The 23,095-nt window shown below is 38.0% G+C and overlaps 1 protein-coding gene across 1 annotated transcript in view; it reads right to left on the reverse strand.

Moving 5' to 3' along the window:
• CCSER1 (coiled-coil serine rich protein 1) overlaps window positions 1–23,095 on the reverse strand; it is a 488,588-nt gene that overhangs the window by 371,392 nt on the left and 94,101 nt on the right. The window lies entirely within an intron of this gene.

Raw genomic sequence — 23,095 nt, forward strand, 5'->3', positions numbered from 1 at the left:
AAAAAAAAAAAAAAAAAAAAAAAAAAAACACACGTTTGTACATGATGCTTCTACCTCTACCCTGCCTCTGCTTGAGGCTCTGCCAAGGCAAGAGTGCCATTTAGTGGCCAGGTAGGTTCACTACAGCTATCAAATATTTGTAAAAGAACTACAAATGCCGAACAGCACTGTTATTAATATTGCTGCTGCTGTTCCTGGATCAAGAGCAACACCTGTTTTTCTGCAGGGGAAGGATGCTGTGTTATTTAAAGCATGATCGGAAACCTGAACTTAATCTTTTGTGCCTCATGTCTCCCGCTGCTAAAGAACTGAATGTCCTTTCTCTCATATCCCAGCAGACAATAATCTGGACTATAAATTTTATGAATACCAAAGAGGATACAGTAAATTTATGTAGGTGCCAGCAGAAAGATAACTTGAAAATCTGTTCCATGGAAGAAGTCATTATGCTATAAAACAGCAGAAAATGCCTAGTAAATACGAGAAAGCACATATGACTGATTTTCAAAGGATAACTCTCCAGCTGAAGATATAAGTGAATGGCCAAATTCACCTACATTTTAAAAATTGATGATTCAGAAATCATAATGCCTAAGATTTCTGAAACCAAGGTGAACTGGCTGAACAGAAGGAAAAAGTTGAAAGCTCAATTCTCAAATTGCACCATTTGTCAAAGCAGATGAAGTGTGTTCATGAATATGGAAGACTGCATGTGCATCTGTGAACAGAGTGAATCTGGCCTAATGACTATTTAAATAGCAGGAACGCATTGAAGTCCCACGTTCCACTTACCTTTGGGAAATCTCCGATCTTTACCTCGGATGTCATACCAGAGGCATGCCTGGAACYGCTCAAATCAAATAGATTCTTTTCAAAACTAACACAGTGAAAATGGACTGATTTCTARAGGTACCCAAAAGCAAAGACAAAGCACATGCTTCTAAATCACAGTGATTTTGGAGYTGTCTTACATCTGCCAATAAATAGCAGAGAACCCTGCCACACACAAAATTGATGGTATCCATCAATGTCCTTGCCTTGTGAATGGCACATAGAGCCAAACAAAAATAAATAAATAAATAAGATCAGGATTCTACAGAAACAGTAACCTACTGAGCAAAACTGGACGAATTAGCTTCCAGGTTTCTGAAACACAGTGGGTAACTACTCCTCTTTTCAAAAAGGGCAAGTATCACAGTCTGCTCTGGCGCGGCTCCATTTTCATTCAAATGTCAAGAGCTGTAACCTCCGCTGCCGAATTTAAAGCTTGAGCACTCGTTGGAAGGAGTCCCCCTAACTTCAGGAGGCCTCCAGACACGAGGCGCCAAGGCCAGCACCGTCGCCGGCAAGGGGACACGCTGCAGATCCCGTCCTCGCCAGGGCAGCACTGGGCCACCGCTCCCCGGCACCTCCTGCTCACCAGGCCTTGCAACTGCTGTGCCCGAGAAGGTAATTTGCTTCACTCTCTGGTGAGCAATCACGCTCTTGGCTGATTGGAACTTAAAAGCAAGCCCAAGATTAATACTTGACATTTGCTGAAAGCTCTCCAATTTAAAAACAAGGACTATCTGGAAGTTGCACAATATTTTAACTATCATACGTACTAATGAAAATCAAATTTCACTTGTGATAGAAATCTTAAGCTATGTATTGCATTTCATCTACAGTTACAATAATATAGCTAACATAAAGATGCAATAATTGAAGGAAACATACTTAACACATCATCTTCCTTAAAACAGCCTCTCAACTGCACTATATAATTAAACTGTGATTCATGTGTGGCTTTTGAACTAACCAGATATTTTATCAACTCAGTATCAAAAAAAAAGGAACAAAACTCCAGCAAACTCACTTACCTAAAGCAACATTATTGTGTATACAAGACTAACTCTCTGTTTCAGTCCAAATATAGATCACAGCAAAAATACAAAACCAACATTATTCAGATGCTAGAGAACAGAAAAAAATGCCTGAATTACTGCGCAGACACCCAAGTGTATTCACCATCTATTCAGAGTTAAGAAATAGCCAATGCACCTTCTATTCAACAAACATTTCTTATTACAGGGYTAGGCATCTTCTACCTTTCTTGAGGTTATCTGGAGCAGCACAGCAGTTTGGGCTTCGGAGATGCTCTCTACTGTAACAACTACTTTTGTGAAGAAGCTGCAGTCCCCTTGGATTATGTGCTTGGCCAGGGGTCCATTTTACCCTCATTCTATGTCTGCCTTCGTACAACTGGACAAGGAATGAGAGTAACAATGATCATATAAAGAATAACTACCCACAGATGAAGAATACTGTGGAAGAGCAATACATTAAAGCAAAGTATCGGCAGGGCTTCAGAATTCCGAGCATGTACTTTGATTTTGAGATCTGCTAATGGGTTTGTGGCTGAAATGTGTTTTTAATAAGAAGTAATACATTAAATATTTTGCAACCTGTCAATGCTAAGCCAGCAGACAGACTCTTCAATTCAACCAGCAAATGATTCCCAGAGCTGTGCTGTCAGTATTAATGGTGTCAGGCCACAAACATGAGAGACAGGCATGATTACTTACTTAACAGAACTGCAAAACCTTGGGACAGAGCAGACAGCAGAGGCTGCACAGTAAGGTATGGCTCACAGAAGTTTCGGGTAGGATGTACATAGTCCTCCATACCCCCAAGCAGAACCAAAAACGAGTCCCTTGAAATTCCACGCATGTAATAAGCAGCTGAAGACTGACCAAGTTTGGATGATTGCCTCTATGTAACAAGGAAACGCGCTGCAAAGCTGCACAAAAAGTGCATCTAATGTGAAGCCTTATATCAAGTCCTGAGCGCTGTTTATGGCCCCAGCAGCTGCTCTCAGCAGGAGCCTGGGCTCCTCAGTYAAAAGACTCCAGCCACCAGATGGGGAGCCTGCTGTGGTGGCTGGTGGTAACCAGGTCCTCACACTCACATACTCAGGACTCTGCAAGCTATTAGCACATACATTAGCTGCACTCTCATCCTTGATTACGAGTATGTAACTCACAAAAGCCATAAAGATAACAGGAACCATGAATTATTTCTTAATGAACTAATCAGAAAGACCTGGAAGTTCAGCAGACAACAACACATAAGGCAGTCCCCAGATGCTGGCTGACATGAGGACCAGGGAGAATGAGATTTGGGACTTTTAGCATTTTTCATAGGGCCATGAGAGTTGCGAGAGATATGAGTGGGCGAGGACTTTGATTATGGTAAGTGCTGAAGGTGAAGCAAGCGTCACCTCCAGGGAGCAAAGGTGCTTCCTTTCAGAAAGCTGGGTACGTGGGTACCACTGATGGAGACTGAGAGACAGTAGGTCAGACTTACACTTTAAAGAAAAACAGAGATGGAGGGGGGAGAAAAAGGCCTACTCTGAGACTTGACTGATATCAAATGCTTTGCAGATAGGAGGCTGAATCAGGGCAGACATCCCAGCACCTGGCAAGGGCCACATGCAGGTCTGACCCAGCCTGAGGCTCCCTTTGAGGAAACACAAGTGCTGAGCTCCTTTATTACATTCAGCCTACAACGACGGCTCAGTCCAGGTCTCCTCTCAGCAATGTGTTTGCTCTAAGGGAGACAGGATTTAATCGACTGAAATATGTTATGATCTAGCAGCTATAGGTGAAAAACTTTCTGTGCAATTAACTTTCAATATTAGCTTGCCGCTCAATACATATGATGGACTCTCATAAAATGAGCAGTATTGTAAATCCCAGAGATTTACTGCAAGTGTTGTAATTTCTGTTGTCTTAAAGCATCAGCTTTGAAGCTCTTAACACGTGGGAATAAACCCCTTATTTGTTTTTACAGACTTACGTGTGACGCTGAGTGAAATCTGAAAATAAGATTTCAGTATATCACTGAAAGTGAAGGGTAAAGAAAAAAAAGTTTTGCTTATCTAAAAAATCTTACAATTTTAAATCTATTTTTGAGTATACTCAGCTGGCAATACTTCACTCAGACCCCTTTTAACAGCATCTTCTCTCCTGCCTGAAGTCTCCTGATGTCAATGAAATACGAATGACACCAACATGCAGAATTTTATCAGCAATAGCTAATAACAAAAACATGCTGAATAGATCCACAGAGCTCAGCTATTTCTCCTTCGCATTAAGGGGATAAGGGGGAAATGGTACRTGAGGAAACTCCCTTGTGTCAACAAGTTTGGCTCTGCCACATCCAACCCGGGTCCATGGACTACAACGCTTTGCAGTACAAAGAAAATGATTTATTGCTTCGATCAGGTGACTCCCTCCTCCCTTCCCAGATGGCATTAGCTTTGCAGCTAAACAACATGGCAAGTCACTTCAAGCTGCCAGACCTGTCGGGATGCTTGGGGCACTCGCTTCCTCTTAGCCTGTGTTTCTGTCTTGCAGCCAGGCAGTGCTCACATTCCTGTCAAAACCCAGTTCCCCAAGCTGTGGAACTACTCTCCTCTCTACCTTCTGACCAGGCAACTGGTCCCGTCCCAAGTACAGAGCACTGCCGTTCGGATTTCCAGGAAAATACACTGCCTGCTTAAAGCAGCTTTTCCCTCCCCTTACTGAGCAAATAATGAGACCAAGAACTGGAATCAATTCAGATGGAATCTCTCACAAATATTTCTACAGTGAAAATAAAAACACATCCTACGTTACATAACATGTTTGGAAGTACACTATCCCACATCAGTATGCAGGTATTTCCTAGATTGGATGATGGGGCTGCATTCTCTTTGAAATTAATCCAATATTCAATTAATTCATAAACTAGCTCTCAGGGTCCATATCTCATTCGCAAAGTTACTAATAATTTCAAAATTAATTTTCACTCACTAAGAAGGAAAACATGACCAGATCTTGATTTTTTTTTTTTTCTTTTATCTTCTAAGTGTTAATTTCTCATAGGCTACAGCTACATATCCATGTCCCTCTGGTGCAAAGTGCACAAGTCACATAGACCTTACATTAAAAATAAATAAATAAATAAATAAACATCTCATGGGCATTAGCAAAAACACTAGAGGAACCAGGGCCATGCAAGATCGTGGCAGTGGAGACAGAGGTGCACTTTGTAGAAGCATCCATCATCTAAGAAGCTGACATGTAAGCTAAATGTTACATTATGGATAGAAAGGGGTTATCATTCAGCTTCTCGGTTATTTGTTTTGTTAGTTTTACAGTAAAATGACTGAATATGTAGATGCTTTAAATGCAAAACTTTGTTAGTGGCTTTTTAGGGATACTGAGAAACACGCTCATAAAATAGCACAAGCTCTATAGATGAAATTACCTTTCTACCAGGTTGCTAATGGTCGCTGAAATTAACAGTATCACATAAAATTTAATAGTTATTATATGACATGCTGGTAAAGTTTAAACTTATTGGCACATAAGCAAATAAGCACAAGCAGAACTCTGCCACCCTCAAAACACTCGCTGTGGTCCAGAGTTATAGTCATCCAAAGACCCCCGCAGCTCCATCACCTGAACAGATCCCCTTCACCGCTCAGTACTTGGTTGCCTTCAGGGTACCCATTAGACAGGCTGCTGGGGGGCTGGCCAGAAAGATAGGATACAATTTCTCCACATTTTGCAATCTGCCAGATAACTGAGCAATGTTTTCTCTCACATTTTGAAAATACAATCAGTTGCAGAAAGTTATTCCAAGGGCAATTTGCTCTTTTGTGTTGAATCTTGCTCTTACTTTCAGTAAACAAGTTGCACATATGGTATATCACAAAGGACACACTACCGAGTAGATGTTTTGAAAGATCTTTTCTACAAAAAGAGCAGTTTCACATACCTGTTTGCTAAGCTCTGCAAGTGAAAAAGAATGAACAAACACAGACCCTGTTGTGATCCAGAATATAAGCTCCCATGTTATTCTATCCTTTTTCTTACAATTCCTACATTTAAGAATTGTCCTTACTTCCCAGAACAATTTTCCTGATATGAATTAGCATCTTTATACAATACTGTACATATCAAATCCTTGTGATTCTGTTATATCTAGCTACAACAGGCATGTGCAACGATACAGTTCCATGTGTGAGACACAGCAGAGAGGGGGGTTGGACTCGATGACCTCTGAGGTCCCTTCCAACCTTCGGCATTCTATGATTCTATGATTCTATGACCTGGGAGCAGCTCCTGCCCTAGGGGTGCTCTCTCAGTACTAGAATCTCTGGGGAGTAAATGTTAATGCTCAGTTTAATTTATATAACACCCCGCGAAGCCACCATTCATTATGCAGCACTATAAAGGACAGGCAAACACCTTAAAATGCTACAGCACTAATTATGCATATAAATCACTATACAAAGGACATGCAGTTAATTTTTAATCTTTAATTAATTGTTTGCTGTTTTCGTTACAAAGACGCAAGGCTTAATTAAGTACCAGAGGAATACTCTCTCATATTTCCTGACAGCCGCTGTCACAGCTCTAAGTGTTGAGGGATTCCTCCCCGCCCCGCTAGGCTCTCATCCTCTGCAACCATCCCACCAGCTCCAGGCCCGACCGCAGAGTGGGTTAAGAAACCMCACGCTGAGAAACATGCGACAGAACCTGCTACTGCAGTTGACCACATGCCGCCAGGGCTCTTGCCTGAAGTCCTTGGGAATCTATGAAACAACAACTACGCACAACTGTAACCATGCTACACACAGTGGAGTCTTATCATTTCATTTGTCAGCTGCTCTGAGATTTCTAGGGAAGACCATCAGAGACCCTCAGAATACAGGCGCAGCCGCTGCTCCGTGACAGCACGCTGCCTCCGGAGACTGCTCAGCACCACAGCGGCAGCGGGCATAGCTGAGTGCTGCCCACAGAAAGCACTGAAACAAGGGCCCAGCTTCCTTCCTTAAAGAGGAAAGGATGAGACCACGCACTTCAGCTATACACTACAGTCAGCTCTCGCAGCAGGAGCAACAATTATTTTTTAAAAAATACAACATGGCACTGTGTAAAAGTAAGTATGTCCCCCGGGTGACATCAATTCTGCTCAGGCAGTTTCTAAAGCTTTACTTTCAAGGTGGTGCAATTTATCATTCAACCAGTATCACCAGTATCACTAGGGTCTTTAATAAAAYTTCTCTGTAACTAAAAAGCTTCCCAGACGCAGTTCATGGACATAACTTTACTGCTCTGGGTCACGTTGCCAAAGATCACAGGACAGATGGGTAAATGGCAGCTTGAGGTCCTTTCTAACCTCAAGGACTCGCAATCCTGTGAGTACTACCTTGTTCCTTCAAAACATTAAAAACTGAAGTACTGTGAAAGTTTCCATTAAAAGAAATTTTGACATACTTGTTCTGCTCCCTATGTTTCAGTATGAATCCTTCAACACGAATGTGCTCTTGCAAAGATTATAAAAACAGAGACATATTAAATAGAGGAGTCTTTCTTTTTCTTTCAGGCTATTGTTCCTTACTTTATTATTTCTTAGTAGCATTATTCATCCAGAGACATGTATGCTGAGGATTATGCAAACACAAATCAAAATAATGATTTCTACCACAAAGAGGCTACTAAGTCAAAAGCACATTAACCGACACAGTCTTCTATGAATAATGAGCTGATTAATGTACGACTCTTACTTACATGGCCACAGATGTGCAATTTGCATTACTAAGCTTCTGATCTTCACCATTAACTCTGAAAGAGTAATGATATTTCTCCAACGCTTCCGAGATGTCCAATTTTGTGAGCTAGCAGGCAGGCTGAGGAATCTACCTGTTTCTCCAATCCTTAGTCTGTCAGTTGAGGTCTGCTATTTATTTTCCAGGCAACCCTGGAAGACTTTTGGAAATCTTACCTCATCTAATAATTGTAAGGCTGAGAAGAACAAGGTAATTTGGAAAAGTAATACAAACACTAAAATCTAACTAATGGAATTAGTGTTCTTAAAGTTTATAGGAAAGCACACAGGGAGCATTCAGGGATGGAAGAACCTATAAACCTGAAGACTTAGCACTAATCTTCAAAAAAACTCCAAAGAGGCCAATTCTGCAAACCTGTCACAGGAGCCAAACTACTCATCTTTGAGAGCTCTGTTTAAATACTAAGAGGTCTAAGAATATTTGTATTATTTACAAGACTGATGCACATGTTTACAGAATGTACAAGCTCCGAATGACCATATATGAAATAGTCTCATGTCTTGCACACAGTCTCAAAATTATTCTAGGCCCAATACACTCCAATTATTACCAACTCCTTTTTCTTTTCTCTCATGGCCCCATTACAGTGTGTACCATAGCAGCTGGGTTTCTTCTTCAGGCGAATGGACCACCACTAATAATAAAATCTAACGCTCACAGTTCTGTTCCTTCCAAAAAACTGTTCATGTAAAATACAGAAAGTTACTTCCTCTCTTCCAGTTTCGATTAAAATTATGTAGGAAAATGGTATCATGCTATATACAACACCATGACTTCCCCATCTTATTGCACTTCTTGTGCATTACTTCAGGCACTAAAGACAGACTAAAGATCAATGAGTCTCTGATACGAGTCAAAATAAGACAATAAGGCAATATGAAAAATTCTCCAGACAACTCGCAACAGTCTCATTCCTGAAGAAGTGCAAAGCTGACAGTAAGTACACTGTAATAGACATTCTGCACTGAAAGAGGGAAAAAAAAAAAAAAAAAGGACAAAAAAAACCCCACCAAAACAGCAAGGCAGAGGAGGCAGTTAAGCTCCTTCCATCTCTAACTCCTGTGTTATCCAGCCCTACTAAGGGCACTGAATGCTGCAGGTGAAGAGATTAGCAATCAAGGAGGTACAGCTGCCATTCAAAATTCAAACAAGAAGCTTTGGGGTTATTTGCCTGCTGCTGTCAACAGGTAGTTCATGCAGGTCAGAGCAATCACGATGAATTCTTTTGCAGATACAATGGCTTTTCACTGCAGATTTTTGGAAACAGCACAGTAATATGTGGTTTGCCAGGCATGGCTGGAGACAGAGGACAGCTTTAGCTTGTAGTGGAAGTCATCGCAATAGCTGTTGAAGTTAGCAACTTAATTCACTTCAAATTTAAAAAATAAAATTAATGGCAGCAAAAGAGGACAATTCTCGGTGCAATTCCAGCTTTGTGAACAACAGCTGCATACATAAACAACTGGAGCRGTCTCTGTGTTTCAAGATCACATAAGTGAACTTGGTTCCACAATTGTTTTTCAAAAGGAATTCCCATTTCACTCAATTACAGGCTGTTCACTCCACCACTCCTTCAGCCTTCAAACAGCACTTGGTTTAATTAATTAAACAAATAGGCAACTGTTTGATTCATCAAGTGCACGTGCAAAAGCCATTGAGAAATAATCATTAAGGAAGTATCTAGCAGCTTCAAGAAACTTTGCGATCGGGCTCAGTAATGCCAAGTAATTTTTTCATTTTCCAGTAGGAAAATAAATAAATGCTTAATGACAGCATTGAGATTGCACAGATCAGAAGGCGTTCAAATGGTATGATGGGTAAATAACCTCTTTCTGGCAGTGTTAAGTGGCTTCCAAGGTGATTCCAAGAACTGAAAACTGCGATGCATCTAAACAGTACACCATACTTCTAATCCTGTTATGACATGTGAACAGGATGTATGCACAGCTAGAAAGGGATCGTACGTGCATTAAGAAAACATACTGCTGCACAAGTAACAGGATATAAATGTAAATCAAAAGTGAATCCATAGCCACATACATGCTGAGATGGAGAACGCCATGCAGACCCAGGCAGAGCCCTCAAGACAATGACAGGAACAATGCGACAAGGTGAGGATGTTGTTCATTCAAAAGCAACTCAGATACTTATAAAACATGTGCTGTTAATACTGAGCCCGGACTGTAGTTAAGACAAATCTTAACTCCCAGAGACTGAGCTTCCGCCAGGATACTAAGCAAACAAACTCAACCCCCTATCTGATGAGCACAAATGACTTGCTTGGGATGGCTGGCAACGTCACCCTTACCAGCCCGTTCTGCCAATGTCTAAAACATCTGAGCAGCTCATAAGCCATCTCCTGATCCCCATTTTCAAGTAAATTGCCGCTGATTTTAATTCATCTTAAAATGTAGAGTTATGAACAGCAGAGGTTCAGTAGCTCATTCCCTTCCCAGCTTATCAACAAGACAACAATGAATATTAAGTAAGTGACATCCTGGAACTATGTTTTCAATTAAGTAACAGCTGTAAAATAAATAGATAAAATGAGGCTTTTCATGGCTCTCAAATATGGACCCTCAAGTCAAGAGGCACTGAGCATGTGTACAACCTCCTTAGATTTTCTGTAGACATATAGTTGAAGGTAAAAACAAAACTAGACAATACCAAAAATATGATCTCTCAGTACAAGTTAAATTCTAAGTATACACGGCCAAAAAAGACGGGAAATAACTGTATAATTTTAAAATGTTGTATAAAACCCACTGTGTCAGGGGGTTGTGGGGGAATCCTCTCAAATTTGAAAATTAAAGTTCACCTAAAAGACTGACACGAATTATTGATGATGATACGAAACTACCATGTCTGAAGAAATATTCATGCCACAAAAATGTTTTGCAGTTAATATAATTAGGCTACATTCATATATCAATAATTGACAATATTTATTTCTTCCAGCTAAATGGCTTTAAATGACTTCTTAGGAAATACAGTGAATGTAGGTTACTATGGTGATCAATGTAATTCAGGAATAATCAGTTTACATTTTAAACAAACACATTACATTCTTCAACCTGTAGCTGAGAGTAACAGCTTTAGCGACAGCTTTGAACTGTGGTTTCCGTGCTTAAAGCCTATGATACGCTAAAGAAAGGACGAGTGCAGATCCTCCATGTGAATGCTGCATTCAGGTGACCAGACCACAGCGCTGARTGCGTACGACACCCTGCCATTCTGCCCTTCACTCCTCTTGAGCAATAACACCTTCAACTCATCACAGGGCATCATGCAATTTGCCTGCAAATTAGTATCACTGCATATACTAGCTCCATCCTCAAGCCTCTTCCTTCATTAACACTACTTACTTTTTGCAAAGCTACAGTGGTTTATATTGACACATAAAACCTACATTTGCTGGCTGCATGTAAGTGTTAAAGGTGCCAAAATACTTTTTTTTTTTTCCACAGAAGTAGGGATGATGAATTGTGTCCTTTCCAAATATCTCTCTTTTCCTCTAGTATCCAAGAAACTTGTCTTCCCATTTCTGTGGACAAAGAGACACTAACTATATTATAGTTATTCATTTCTACCTAGACTCATAGTACTAGTGGATGCCAGGAAACAGTAATGAGGAAACTGTCTTATAACCCCTGGATCCAAAAGAATCACCCAAAAAACTTTAGCTAATTTGGATACAGCAGGTATCAGCAAATGATGAAAATGGCTCCAGTTTGTCACCCTGGTGATTTTTTAGTTTTCATTTTGTTTTGTTTTCTGGTTATATTTTTTTTTAATTGTGTTTTTTAACTAATAAGACAAMAAGGGATATTTCAGAATATTTCAGAATATTTAAGGTTGGAAGGGACCTCTACAGATCATCTAGTCCAACCTTCCTGCTCAAGCAGGCACACCTAGAGCATGTGGCACAGGGTGGCATCTAGGCGGGTTTTGAAGACCTCCAGAGAAGGAGACTCCACAACGCTAAAGAAAGGACGAGTTCCATATAATTCCATTAATACTGATTTACTGCTATGAAATGTTTCAACGCGTTTTAAGAATAGTGATTTAATGCATAGGTTCATGGAGGAAAGTAACTTTGTGAAGTTGATGCAATAGCTGATAAGAAATCACTTGCATGGATTTGCTAGAAGAGGACAGGTAGTGAGGAGCACTGGAGCCCTTGGGCCAGCCCTCCCAGTGCTGGCTCATTTCTGCAGCCTGAGGATGTAGCTCTTGCAAATTCGCATTGCTGCTGTCATAGATCACAATCTCCTGGTTGCTTTTGTTTGTTGTCAATCAAGAGATCAACTTCCCTTTAAAGCATTTTGTTTTATAACTGTCAATTTTAAAGCTATTGCCTTTATCTTTTGTTAAAAATAAATCTCTCTTCAACAATTACAGCCAAAAACGGATAAGAAACCTTTCTCGAACAATCAAGCTGATAGCAGTATTATTTAGAAAACAGTTACTTGAAGTTATGTGACTGTAGGTTAAATTATAGCACTTGGAATCACAATATATAAACACACGGGAAATAAAGAAAGCATCCAAACAAAATCCTTTCACTAGGTATAAACACTGATAAGCAAACGTAATGGACTAAGTATCTTGCACAATATCATATAGACAATCTCTGGCAAAGATGGAAGCAGAGTTAAATTTCCTGAACTGAAATTATATACCTTTCTTGTACATTGAGCAATCATTTCACTGCAGCTTCTGCGAAAACCAAAAACATATGCTAGAAATTGAGCTGATTGGTTCTGTATACTAAAAAATATGATATGAATGGAAAGCTAGTGCTGGTTTCATTTAGCATATTTCTCAAATGCACAAAGCTTGAAAACACATTCATTGTTATGTCTTGAAGTTCTGCCTCTTCGGCCTCTACCTGTACTAGTCCAAAAATATTTTAACAAATCTTTGACCTCTCCTCCTGTACTTTTCTTTCTTCTCCTCAAAACCTTCCAATCCATCAGCCAAAATGATGATGTCTTATTATCAATATAATTATTAATTATTCTACTCAAGGCACTCCAGGGAATTCAGAAACCTGCATGATCCAAGATAGATGAGACCTCACAAAACCCTGACAGTTCTCTACTGGGTACAAATGTGAGAAGGAACCAAAAGATGATGATTCTCTCCAAAGTCATTGCAAGTAAACTCTCAATTTTCATCCACTGAAAATGACATAATTTGAATAAACTCAACCTTTCAATCATATTTTATATCCATATCTTTTGTGATAAAAAACATATTAAAACTCACAAAAAATGGTTAGCCCGTATTAAAAAATATGAATCTATGAAATTCTGAGTTTTCTTGGATCTCTGTAGTTTCGTTAAACCCTAAATAACTCTAACAGGAAGCATCTGACAAAAAACAAGGGTGCAGAGTGCGAGATAGCACTACAGCTAAGATGCTTGGTATTTTATACCTCTAGCAAAATTAGGAATTTAGCCATCTACTTGCTAAACATAAAAGCAAAACGTAATCCTACATTCATGTGAAAATTGAAACCAGGTTCCTAATACAAATATTTCTCTAAGGCAGATCCACATTTACAAATTATGCAGAGATTCAAACATTTTCACTCAAAGCAAAGAGACACCTAAGAAAGTTTATCACTGTGATTCCACCATGAGACCTCCTACCAGCAAAAAATTGAAAAAAGCTCTCTGATGAAAATAACATATTTAATGTCATGTTCAAAACCTTGGCAATACGTAAGGACATAAGGAAATTCCTAGAGCATGACCACAAAAAAAAAAATCAATAAATAATTGTAAAGTAATTCTAAGCAAAAAAAAAAAACCTTTACAGAAGAGTGAAATAAAATGCTATTTATTAATTAGGACTTCTAATAAAATTGTGACACAGTTCATAAGAACTTCTTTTTAAAAAGGGGTTGTCATTTCCAAGGGACAAAACGTATAAACAACAAGAAGTAATGACTCAACTGCCTTGTTTTGCTGCTGAATATAGAAAATGAATTTTCAACTCATAAGACATCTTGTATCYGTAATATAATTTCAACAAAAGTACAGTTAAATCTTCTCAGGAGAGCACACAAAATCTTCTCAGAATGATTCCCAGTTCACAGAAAGGCTTTGGAAAAATAGTCACAAGGAGGAGCTGCATAATAAGTATAGCCTAATTTTTCCTATTATACAGCTATTGCTGACATAAAAGATCTTTTAAAACTATTATGTTATATTCTCGAGTATAAGACTGCCAAAATCAGATAACAATTTCTAAGTGATGGAATAGCATACTGGCTATTAGTTTTTAAAGACCTAGATAAATTAAAAAAATATGAAAACCTATCAGCTTATTCCTGCAGTCTGGACAGCTGTTGTGCACCGAATGAAGCATATGACTAGCAAGGAAAAAGGAAAAAAAAAAAAAAAAAGATAAAACTGAGATCTCTGAAGAGAAAGTTAAAAAACAGGTCTGGCTGCTAACTGAATGGCCTTGAGCACAGAAAATTGCCTTAGAACATGAAAAATTACACATATGGTTGACAATCGAAAGAATAATGATTTCATAAATTCTACTCTTCTAAATAGGCTTTACCCTAACCTACTTCATCCTGGCATCCACACGTATCCTATTTATTACGTGTAGGATTGCAATATAGCATAAATATCAGAAATAGTTAGCATTCTGATTTTTCTCAAATTATAACATCCACCACTTGAACAGTGAGTGCGTCCAACTCCATCAACTTTTTTTTTTTTAAGCATTGTGTGACACCTCCATAAATTATTTGATTATTTGATACCTTCCCAGAAGGATGGAAGCTTAAGCACTTGAACAGCAGACCTCACACTTGGATAGAAGCAGAAATACCATTAAATCTTAGTAGTATTAGCTTTCACTTGCAGAGACAGAATTGCTTTTACAGAAGTTGTGCTTTGATCCTACAACACAAGGTCTTTCAAAATAAATTAAGTCTTGACTTGCTTCTCCTAGTGAATGTTTTTTATATGTTTACATGGCTCACAACAGAGATGGAAAATCTTGTAAAAAAATCAGTGCTCAAAAAAATCATTTAAAAATGTGGGCAAAGGAGAAGAAAATTGGAATAAAGTTATAGGCACTCATCTAGGATACATATGGAAAAATAAGGGCTCAGGATACAAAAGTCAGCAACAGAACTGCAAGACTAAGATCACTGATTGAGGACAAAAATCAAATATTGATAGTGGCATCAGTAGGCGCTCAAGCATCTACTGTTCACCCTGCAGGAGACCAGGTGCCTGGAGGTGTTGAGGCTTCCACRAAGGGCGCAGCCCCAGCTAATAAGCAAACAAGCCTCTAGCACTTTTTAGGCTAACTAGAAGCAATTTCAAGTGATGTGATTACAAAAATAATTGACTTAAGGCATATGTATTTCTTCTGCTAACAGAGAATATTTAGATGTTATATTCAAGAGAAGCAAAAGGAATTCTTTAAGGAGAGACATAGCAATGGATCCAATCTGCATGCCAAAGTTAGCACTTTATAGAAGGATTTGTTTCTCATCACCTCTCCAAAAGTTATGTAGTGCGTTAAAGTCATGCTGAGATTTTAGATGAACTTCAATTAAACAAACCTTGAATAAGCCTTTATTTAATCGTTCTTTTACGTAACTGAATTTAATCTTCTCAAACTACTTAGTGTTAAAAAAAAAATGTTGTAATGAAGTCATGAAAGTCATGATGTGTAAAGAAATACAGGGTTAAGTGTTCATATTACCAAGTTCTACACTGGTTAAGAAGGAATCAGGATTAATTCCCATAAAAACAGTCTTACTGGAGAAGACAGTGTCCTGCAGAAATTTGTTCTTGAAAATGTATTAACATTTTAACACAAATAAACATACTGTAATTTGCTACCAATTTTAATTTTCCTTACAATACAAACAGTAGTTTCATAGCATCTTCAAAGCTTGTCCTTTTGCCTCCATGCCTACTAACTACATGAAACTGAACAGCTGGATGGCACTCCTATGTTTCTTTTGGGGAATTTAATTATTAATTTTTTAACAATGTGATATTTTATTCACTTAAACAATACTGCAACTAGTATCAAGATTCTGAAGAAATAATCTGTATAGTAGCTATATGTAACCACACCATCTTCTSAGCCAGGCTACCCAGCTTTGTCTTCTACCTCATCTGTTATCAATATTGCACTTGCACATAGTTTTAGCTGCAACTAAGTATATTAAAAGCAAATTATGGCAACTGAAGAGCTATAATATTTCATCTCAGAGGAGGCATAATATGATCAAAGTCTCACTTCCTACAACTAAGGTCACTTATGAATATGCTTAAACCTATCATGTATGATCCCACTGACTTCAGTGAGGATATTGATGTACCTTAGGCTAAATAAATGCTTCATGTCCTACTGCGAAGTTTTCACAACACGTTCTAGAAGGACAGAACAGTGTTTCCTAAAGGAAAGATGTCTTTTTTTCCTAAGTATTCTGTGATACACAGCAACATTCCCCCCTCCAAAAAAAACCTAATGAAGATATTAACAACATGCAGAGATTAACAACATGAATACAAACTAAATGATTATTAACACAGAAGAGATCTGAATCCATAATAAACTTCAAAACAAAAATCAAAGAGGTATGTGGTAAATACAAAACATGCTGAGTCATTCTTAATGAGATGGGAATATCAAGAGAACAGTAATACAGTGGCCTAAATACTGCTATCAAAACTTCAAATATAATTTGTAGTAACAAATAAAGGACAAATCATCCCCACACATAATTAGCAAGTAGGTTGATCTCCGAGGAATTTTGCCAACTCCAGAATGCCTAACCTACAATTTAAAACTGCAGCTAGCATTATTTAATAAAGAAGCGTGGTGATTTGTTTCTACAATACAAGGAACACAATGGTCTGCCAGGAGGTGGGATTCTCCATTATTAATCTGAGTACAAAATTTGGCTGATCTTTATAAATTTGTCAGTTGTATAGACTTTTAACAGTGGATGCAAGCAAGAAGCATCTTCAGCTCTTAACTTCAAAAACAATGCTTAATGAATATGTTACCTGAAGTCAAGAAATAATTTGAAGTTGGAAAGACCCATGCTGTATGCATTACGCTTCAAATAGCTACCTGGGTAAGACTGCAAAGTAGTAAGAAGCCCAACATTTTATTTTTGAAACAAAAGCAAATGGAGATAGGTCAGGAGATGAACTACAGAAGAGCAAGTAAAAAGTTAAAACGTTTCAATGATATCAATAAAACAAATTCAACCAGCCAAAAAAAAAAAAAAAAAAAAAAAAAAAAGTGAAGAATTTCTGGACGTGCAGTGGTGCAATTACAAATGTGTATATCCACGTGCTCTGTGAGCATTGGGGGCTTAGGCCACAGGGAGTCCAAATCAGGAGCTATTTGCATTTAATCTCATATACGCTGCTGACAACATGTTTAAGTAATGTGATATCTATGCCACTGTAGCGTTAATACATTATTTTCAACACATGCTGTCAGATATCTTCTTTTTAGAAGGTAAAGAATACTTTCTCCCGCACTGGCTTGATCCTGAGAAGAACTCCAGATCAAGTTGAACAAACAAGTTAAAGATCAACCAGAGAAGGAAACAAAGAAATTGGACTTTAGAGATAGCTACTTTATCTTTTATTCATGGGGAAAAATGTAGTAGAAATATAGAGGCTTGTCAAATCTATTTTCTGTGAAATTAGCAGCTTTGGTGAATAGCAYAAGAAGAAAAAAATACTAAAACACAGCTGTACTTTCATCTACTACTTGGTTTTCAACCATCAAATGTATTTTTAAACTAAATTACTTGGATAAAAGAAAACCTATGTAATAAAAAATATACACGGTGCAGCTCTGAAAACATTCMACAGGTGAATCATTCTGCCTGGCCTCAGATAGTGAGTAAAATGACAATCATAATAACCAGTTTATCACCAAGACTTTTTTTTCCAGCTTGTTTTTTTTCAGTCCTGTGTCCCATCATAGTTCCCTTAACCTTTGGAAAGGTACCAGTTTAGCTCTTATTTGTTCAAAGCAAGAGAAAACCTCCGTAGCCATGTTTGCAGGGCTCAGAAATATCCCGAGCAGGAGGAGGGGACGAGCATGTTAGCCAGGCTGCAACCAGTCCATGCATGTGCACCACGAGCGCTTCTGTTCCACCCTTCACCCTTGCAGATGGAGCAGTTCCTGTGTGGCAGTATCAAACATGTAACTAGTTAGGAAAAGTGTGGGTTTGAACATTTGCAATTGTTGAGGAATTAAGGGATSTAAAACCTACACTATAAACTGGAACTCCTCAAAGACATGCCTTTGAGCATCAATTATGTTCTGGCAGTTCAAGCATACGCGCCCAGCAACAGCATGGTCTAACACCATTCTCTGCCCCAGCATCTGCCTAGACATTCTTTTCTTTTGCTTGCATCTTGAGTGGTCTTAAGATAACACATCTCACTGCAACCATCTTTTCAACATCACACAAGGTGTTGCCTACAGGAATATGAGTATTTTTCATTTTGGTGCAGGCTTAAAAAGATACAGGCTTAAAAAGATAACAGAGCATTTGCTGCCACTTCTTAGAAGCGCTTTCTAAATATTCTGACTTATAACAGTACTTGAAATTCAAAGAGAATGACCAGTACTGATGCCATCCTCAGTGCAATTAATGCAGGGACTGCCCTTTGCAGCCAAGACTGGAGCAGAGGCAAGGAGATGCTCTCACAAATCTCCATTTTAAGGCTGATCTCACTAGCAAAGCTGCTGTAGAAGAGCTTCAAAAATAGGCAGATGAGAAGTAGATAGCCTGGAATTTATCATTACAGGCCACATTGAGCAATCCTAGAATAAACTTAAGTACAGAAGGTGGCAAAGAGAGAAATTCTTCATGCTCACCTTTCAGACTTCATCCTAAACTGCTCCTCCAGCAAAGACGGCTGTATGGTTTCCTCCTCACAATACACTTCACAAAGTGAGCTAAGACTCTGAAGTACAAAAGCACGCTCTTCTTTTGGGAGTCTCCTAGAGGCCAAAATCCCTCTTATAAAGTTCCTCTTCTACCAACGTACCACCAAAGCTTTTCTCCCTATTGACTCACTTTCTCTAGCTCACAAAGGGCTGCAGCAGATCTCAAATTTCTTTTTCCTCTACCTGGCACTCACATGTGAATTCCTTCCTCCTCAAAAAAATTTGAAAGTAAAATCAGAAAGAAAAACCGACAAAACCTAAGCCATGTTAATGATTTGTCAGATTCCTCACAGGGCCAAAAAGGGGACAGGAGGTGCTCACACCACAAGAGACTCAGTCACAAAAGAGATGACAATAAAGGCAAATAATATTTTCCAACTCCACAAAAGATCTGATGCTATTTTTCAGTAATGATGTGTGGTAGGTACACCTTTGGAAAGGTTTAAGAAGTCCCTAAGTCCAAACTCCAGCTGATGAGTTTGATAGGCTCCTGCAGAACTTTTTTTCTTCCTATGATAATCTGGGGCTAATACTTTTTTTCAGAAGAAGACAAAGGTAAGAGTTGTAGTAATAGCAGCAAAGACACTGGCAGTTGCAGTGTYTAATCACTTCCTGGAATAAGATATGAATAGGCACAAAATATAAAGCAGCGGTCTCTAAAGCTTAGAATAACTAATATATAATTATCTAATAATAGATATTAATGCAGTTCCATCCCAATGGTAGCCATCTGCTAAATTTTAATGGCCACTTTCCACATCTTTCTGCACAACTTGCACCCTGCTTGTGTGAAGTCATCAAGTCTCTGACTTTCCCTCCCTAAGAACAAGCAGGACTCTGTACTTGTGCCACTGAGGCTGCTGCTTATTGACGTAATTCGATTGCAAAGAGGGAGTTTGGAACAACGATAGCAACTTGGCATTTAAATATAAATATAATTAAGCTGTGCAGCCTTATCAAAACTCCAAACTTGGCTTCTCCCTGACACTAGGACACTTGCAAAGCTCATTCAATTACCTGCTAATCACACAAAGACTCATTCTTTAATCAAAAAAATAAAATCCAGTATGAACATGTGACAGACGGATAACMCATAGGTTCTCATCTCACCTTGACATTTTACTTTCCCGGCTCATCATTTCCATTTTTTTTAATAGCTAAAGTGGAAGAAATGCTACAGCAGTGATGTTACCATCACTGTTAGCATACTAGAGCTTCAGACAGTTATTCCTTTTGGTTACATTAACAGAAAACTATGCAAAGATCATGCTCTTCCTTCTGAATATTCACTTATCAAGAAAGCAGAACACTATACAAGGCACCAAATATCCATTTCCATTATTTCAAAATTCATTTTGTCAAGTCAGGTCTACTCTTCTACATCCATAAACCTGGAGACTGCAAAACATTCACTCAGGCAAATAACCAAATATGTATTGCACATACATAACATTAAACATGCACTTAGAAAAACTCTAACACAGAAATGGGCTTAGGTCAGGTTTGAATGGGAATCTAAAATGCACCCTACATCTAAAAATCTATTTTTTGAGAGTTGAGAAATATTTAGACTGAAAAAGATACATTTTCATATTTCAATTCTAATTAATTTGTTTTCCAGCAACTGAGACAATTTCATTTCTGAAATACTTCAAATGAAATAACTATGTTTTACTTGTTTGTTGGACCGCTGCTTTACAGATGAGACAGAGATACTCAATCTGCTAAAGTAAAAGACAAATTTCTCCTAAAAATTATAGTAGACAACAATATTCAAACCTATTCAGCAGGCATTCAATCATACTATGACTGATGCAGCAGGACAATCTGGATACAAGGACATGTTTAATATTGCATACAGTAAACACTCCCACTTATTTCAGCTGCCCCATTTGGTACAAACCCTTAGCACACACACATGTGTCTTTATCAAAACAGGATCAGTGGTAAGAGTTTTACCTCACTGATAGCAAATAGTTAATAAATGTAAAAATATTTAGGATATCTATAGCTTTATGAATTTGGAGAAGATGCATTTGTTGTAGCCCTAGTTAAACAAAGCTAAACATATGAATACAAATATTTTGTTTTTCAGTGGGCTACGCATAATTTCAGCAAATAAATCACTCGTATTATCATGTGCTGCTTGAATAATTTCTCCACTGCTTTCCTCACTTAAGATAAAGGTCTTCATTACATATTTGAGCAATCAATACCTGGAATCAAATAAGTCACGTTTCACTGGGGAAAATGAAAGTGAATATTGCCAAATTAATGCTGTCACTTTCTATAAACAGTCAATGGTTTCCCACTCTACAAACCACTAACTTCCTTATTTTACAATAGGAAATGCACTCTGTGGCATATTTTAGAAGTCTAATTTACTCAGAGTAATAAAAAGATACCCTCAAGACACATTATGTTTGTCATATTATGACTATTTTTAAATATTCTATCTTAAGAACGGTACATAAAATTCCAAGCATGGTACATAAAATTCCAAGCAAATCAAACTGATTAAAAACTGATAAATGGGAAAGTTTTTTCTTTTTTTTTTTTCTTCATTGTATGAAAGATCTGCAGAGGAAGTACCTATAGTGTATTGGTACCGTACTGTATACCAACATAAACTCTGTCTCAATTCTGAGTATTCTCTTTCCACAGTTTGTCAAAGAAAGAAAACAACTAGGGATATGCTTTTATTTCTAGCATTCACACTGCTTCACAGCACCTTTTTGCAGGAACCTCATTTCACAGGGATGCTGCTGGAAGGCGAAAGGATGGCACAAGTTCACAAGAGAAAATTGGCTGCGATAATAAAAATAAAAAAAAAAAAGTACTGCAAGCACCATAAGCTTCAAGAGATCTTCACCACTTTTTCTCCTCTCTAGCTTTGTGTTTTAACTAGTAAGTACTTCCAAAGCATGGAAATGTTTATTCCTTAGCTGATGAAGTTCCTTAAAATGTGGAGCATCTTAAGAAGTTGAGAAACTGTCTCCATTTAGCAGTAAGCAATCCATTAAGCATTAAGTCGCAGGCATCCCTACTCAAGTCAAAGGTGTGATATTAGTCTTGCTTCCCTTGTAAATCCACTTTAATCCTAAATATTAAAAAATCATTAGATAGCAAATTACATGATGTAATCTTGTTTTCAGGCATGTTACCTAGTAAAAAGAATTAAAATAACCTCTTGTTTTATATAACCTCCATTACAATAACAAATTCTGGCATAACAGCACTGGTTAATCTTCAGTTTGATATCTATCATCTCCCTGTTTTGATGGAGGCAAGATTGAAGAGCCTTTAAAAGTATTCTGCATCCCAATTACCTGCAAGAGCTGACAGGTACACACCCAGAAATACAATCCTCTTCATCTGATGGGCTGATAAAACTTTAAAGCTGTGTATTAAACTAGCTGCATATCTGCATTGTGAGCACCTGATCACTTTGGTACCCAGCTGCTTATAATAAAAATGCATCAATAATATTTTACACTGTTTTCAAAGAATGCTAATTCAATATGGTCTTTCAGGGGGTGGAGGATGGAAGGGGAAAGAATAAGCCCTAAAAATCAAAACATAGAATGGATCAATTTCAAATTGTTAAATAGCATTTTACTTAAACAGCATTAATGCATTTTAGGGTCTTACATATTCCAAGTTCCACAAATCTCTAGAATTCAAGCCTTTTATTTTGATAACTAAAAATGAATTAAGATGACAACTTTTATGCAATCAAGCTTAACCATTTTGTACCAGATCCTAAGACAGTATCAACAGAGACATCAGCTTAAAGTAATGAGATTCTGTCAACTTATACTCTGAATCTGTCCTTTCAACTGTTTATTCTAACAAAAACAGTGACAAAACTCACCAATTCTGCATTTTCTGCAGCTAGTAGCAACCATGAACAACACACACAAAAACTAGAGCAAATATTAATAAAAGGAACAACTTTGTGTTTAAATATGATGTATAGACTCCAATGGGGGGTCTCTACATTAGCTCTCAAAATACAAACGGTCATCATTCTTCCAACTGCAGTGCAGATGTTCCTGTTTTAAAAGCCCTTTATCTGCTCTAGATAAAAGGCTAAAGAATGATTATGTACAATATCCAAAATGTCTGAGGAATGAATAAATCTAAAATTACAATTTCTCATAAAAAGTAAGGCTTATTTTGGAGTTTTTTGATCCTTTTTTTTTGATCCTTTTTTTTTTTTCCAACATTTATGTGTTGTTTTTCCATAAACAATTAGTACCCTTTCAGCATCAGTTTGAAAGGGTACTCTACTGGGCAATTACTTAGATTCATCCTCTACCATTTAGCCCTCAGTAACTTGCAAAGCTCTGGGCACTTGCTGCTACAGCCTTGCATTTCCACGGGTTTCTTTACCTTCTACCAACAGCAGATTACATTTTTGTTCTATCTGTGATCAAATCCAAAGCCCACACC

This window comes from Nothoprocta perdicaria, unplaced genomic scaffold (genome assembly GCF_003342845.1).
Source record: "Nothoprocta perdicaria isolate Ctin4 unplaced genomic scaffold, notPer1 scaffold_249, whole genome shotgun sequence".
Lineage (NCBI taxonomy): Eukaryota > Metazoa > Chordata > Aves > Tinamiformes > Tinamidae > Nothoprocta > Nothoprocta perdicaria.